Raw genomic sequence first — 4,807 nt, 5'->3', positions numbered from 1 at the left:
TCGGGGTGGTTTATATACAGAATAACAGATACCCGGGAGTGAGTTACAGACTGGAATCTAATCGAGGAGTTCGGAGTGGTTTATATATAGAATAACAGATACCCGGGAGTGAGTTACAGACTGGAATCTAATCGAGGGGTTCGGGGTGGTTTATATATAGAATAACAGATACCCGGGAGTGAGTTACAGACTGGAATCTAATCGAGGGGTTCGGGGTGGTTTATATATAGAATAACAGATACCCGGGAGTGAGTTACAGACTGGAATCTAATCGAGGGGTTCGGGGTGGTTTATATATAGAATAACAGATACCCGGGAGTGAGTTACAGACTGGAATCTAATCGAGGGGTTCGGGGTGGTTTATATATAGAATAACAGATACCCGGGAGTGAGTTACAGACTGGAATCTAATCGAGGGGTTCAGGGTGGTTTATATATAGAATAACAGATACCCGGGAGTGAGTTACAGACTGGAATCTAATCGAGGGGTTCGGGGTGGTTTATATATAGAATAACAGATACCCGGGAGTGAGTTACAGACTGGAATCTAATCGAGGGGTTCGGGGTGGTTTATATATAGAATAACAGATACCCGGGAGTGAGTTACAGACTGGAATCTAATCGAGGGGTTCGGGGTGGTTTAGAAATAGAATAACAGATACCCGGGAGTGAGTTACAGACTGGAATCTAATCGAGGGGTTCGGTGTGGTTTATATATAGAATAACAGATACCCGGGAGTCAGTTACAGACTGGAATCTAATCGAGGGGTTCGGGGTGGTTTATATATAGAATAACAGATACCCAGGAGTGAGTTACAGACTGGAATCTAATCGAGGGGTTCGGGGTGGTTTATATACAGAATAACAGATACCCGGGAGTGAGTTACAGACTGGAATCTAATCGAAGGGTTCGGTGTGGTTTATGTACAGAATAACAGATACCCGGGAGTGAGTTACAGACTGGAATCTAATCGAGGGGTTCGGGATGGTTTATATATAGAATAACAGATACCCGGGATTGAGTTACCGACTGGAATCTAATCGAGGGGTTCGGGGTGGTTTATATATAGAATAACAGATACCCGGGTGTGAGTTACAGACTGGAATCTAATCGAGGGGTTCGGGGTGGTTTATATATAGAATAACAGATACCCGGGTGTGAGTTACAGACTGGAATCTAATCGAGGGGTTCGGGGTGGTTTATATATAGAATAACAGATACCCGGGAGTGAGGTACAGACTGGAATCTAATCGAGGGGTTCGGGGTGGTTTATATATAGAATAACAGATACCCGGGAGTGAGTTACAGACTGGAATCTAATCGAGGGGTTCGGGGTGGTTTGTATATGGAATAACAGATACCCGGGAGTGAGTTACAGACTGGAATCTAATCGAGGGGCTCGGGGTGGTTTATATATAGAATCACAGATACCCGGGACTGAGTTACAGACTGGAATCTAATCGAGGGGTTCAGGGTGGTTTATATGTAGAGTAACAGATACCCGGGAGTGAGTTACAGACTGGAATCTAATCGAGGGGTTCGGGGTGGTTTATATATAGAATAACAGATACCCGGGAATGAGTTACAGACTGGAATCTAATCGAGGGGTTCGGGGTGGTTTATATATAGAATAACAGATACCCGGGAGTGAGGTACAGACTGGAATCTAATCGAGGGGTTCGGGGTGGTTTATATATAGAATAACAGATACCCGGGAGTGAGTTACAGACTGGAATCTAATCGAGGGGTTCAGGGTGGTTTATATATAGAATAACAGATACCCAGGAGTGAGTTACAGACTGGAATCTAATCGAGGGGTACGGGGTGGTTTATATATAGAATAACAGATACCCGGGAGTGAGTTACAGACTGGAATCTAATCGAGGGGTTCAGGGTGGTTTATATATAGAATAACAGATACCCGGGAGTGAGTTACAGACTGGAATCTAATCGAGGGGTTCGGGGTGGTTTATAGATAGAATAACAGATACCCGGGAGTGAGTTACAGACTAGAATCTAATCGAGGGGTTCGGGATGGTTTATATACAGAATAACAGATACCCGGGAGTGAGTTACAGACTGGAATCTAATCGAGGGGTTCGGGGTGGTTTATATATAGAATAACTGATACTCGGGAGTGAGTTACAGACTGGAATCTAATCGAGGGGTTCGGGGTGGTTTATATACAGAATAACAGATACCCGGGAGTGAGTTACAGACTGGAATCTAATCGAGGGGTTCGGGGTGGTTTATATATAGAATAACAGATACCCGGGAGTGAGTTACAGACTGGAATCTAATCGAGGGGTTTGGGATGGTTTATATATAGAATAACAGATACCCGGGAGTGAGTTACAGACTGGAATCTAATCGAGGGGTTCGGGGTGGTTTATATATAGAATAACAGATACTCGGGAGTGAGTTACAGACTGGAATCTAATCGAGGGGTTTGGGGTGGTTTATATATAGAATAACAGATACCCGGGAGTGAGTTACAGACTGGAATCTAATCGAGGGGTTCGGGGTGGTTTATATATAGAATAACAGATACCCGGGAGTGAGTTACACACTGGAATCTAATCGAGGGGTTTGGAGTGGTTTATATATAGAATAACAGATACCCGGGAGTGAGTTACACACTGGAATCTAATCGAGGGGTTCGGGGTGGTTTATATATAGAATAACAGTTACCTGGGAGTGAGTTACAGACTGGAATCTAATCGAGGGGTTCGGGGTGGTTTATATATAGAATAACAGTTACCTGGGAGTGAGTTACAGACTGGAATCTAATCGAGGGGTTCGGGGTGGTTTATATATAGAATAACAGATACCGGGGAGTGAGTGACAGACTGGAATCTAATCGAGGGGTTCGGGGTGGTTTATATATAGAATAACAGATATCCGGGAGTGAGTTACACACTGGAATCTAATCGAGGGGTTCGGGGTGGTTTATATATAGAATAACAGATACCCGGGAGTGAGTTACAGACTGGAATCTAATCGAGGGGTTCGGGGTGGTTTATATATAGAATAACAGATACCCGGGAGTGAGTCACAGAATGGAATTTAATCGAGGGGTTCGGGATGGTTTATATATAGAATAACAGAGACCCGGGATTGAGTTACAGACTGGAATCTAATCGAGGGGTTCGGGGTGGTTTATATATAGAATAACAGATACCCGGGAGTGAGTTACAGACCGGAATCTAATCGAGGGGTTCGGGATGGTTTATATATAGAATAACAGATACCCGGGAGTGAGTTACAGACTGGAATCTAATCGAGGGGTTCGGGGTGGTTTATATATAGAATAACAGATACCCGGGAGTGAGTTACAGACTGGAATCTAATCGAGGGGTTCGGGGTGGTTTATATATAGAATAACAGAGACCCGGGAGTGAGTTACAGACTGGAATCTAATCGAGGGGTTCGGGGTGGTTTATATATAGAATAACAGATACACCGGGGTGAGTTACAGACTGGAATCTAATCGAGGGGTTCGGGGTGGTTTATATATAGAATAACAGATACCCGGGAGTGAGTTACAGACTGGAATCTAATCGAGGGGTTCGGGGTGGTTTATATACAGAATAACAGATACCCGGGAGTGAGTTACAGACTGGAATCTAATCGAGGGGTTCGCGGTGGTTTATATATAGAATAACAGATACCCGGGAGTGAGTAACAGACTGGAATCTAATCGACAGGTTTGGGGTGGTTTATATATAGAATAACAGATACCCGGGAGTGAGTTACAGACTGGAATCTAATCGAGAGGTTCGGGGTGGTTTATATATAGAATAACAGATACCCGGGAGTGAGTTACAGACTGGAATCTAATCGAGGGGTTCAGGGTGGTTTATATATAGAATAACAGATACCCGGGAGTGAGTTACAGACTGGAAACTAATCGAGGGGTTCAGGGTGGTTTATATATAGAATAACAGATACCCGGGAGTGAGTTACAGACTGGAATCTAATCGAGGGGTTCGGGCGGTTTATATACAGAATAACAGATACCCGGGAGTGAGTTACAGACTGGAATCTAATCGAGGGGTTCGGGGTGGTTTATATACAGAATAACAGATACCCGGGAGTGAGATACAGACTGGAATCTAATCGAGGGGTTCAGGGTGGTTTATATATAGAATAACAGATACCCGGGAGTGAGTTACAGACTGGAATCTAATCGAGGGGTTCGGGCGGTTTATATACAGAATAACAGATACCCGGGAGTGAGTTACAGACTGGAATATAATCGAGGGGTTTGGGATGGTTTATATATAGAATAACAGATACCCGGGAGTGAGTTACAGACTGGAATCTAATCGAGGGGTTCGGTGTGGTTTATATATAGAATAACAGATACCCGGGAGTGAGTTACAGACTGGAATCTAATCGAGGGGTTCAGGGTGGTTTATATATACAATAACAGATACCCGGGAGTGAGTTACAGACTGGAATCTAATCGAGGGGTTCGGGGTGGTTTATATATAGAATAACAGATACCCGGGAGTGAGTTACAGACTGGAATCTAATCGAGGGGTTCAGGGTGGTTTATATATAGAATAACAGATACCTGGGAGTGCGTTGCAGACTGGAATCTAATCGAGGGGTTCGGGGTGGTTTATATATAGAATAACAGATACCTGGGAGTGAGTTACAGACTGGAATCTAATCGAGGGGTTCGGGGTGGTTTATATACAGAATAACAGATACCCGGGAGTGAGTTACAGACTGGAATCTAATCGAGGGGTTCGGGGTGGTTTATATATAGAATAACAGATACCCGGGAGTGAGTTACAG

Source organism: Scyliorhinus torazame, unplaced genomic scaffold, assembly GCF_047496885.1.
Source record: "Scyliorhinus torazame isolate Kashiwa2021f unplaced genomic scaffold, sScyTor2.1 scaffold_611, whole genome shotgun sequence".
Classification (NCBI taxonomy): Eukaryota; Metazoa; Chordata; class Chondrichthyes; order Carcharhiniformes; family Scyliorhinidae; genus Scyliorhinus; species Scyliorhinus torazame.
Note: the sequence above shows the minus strand (reverse complement) of the source record.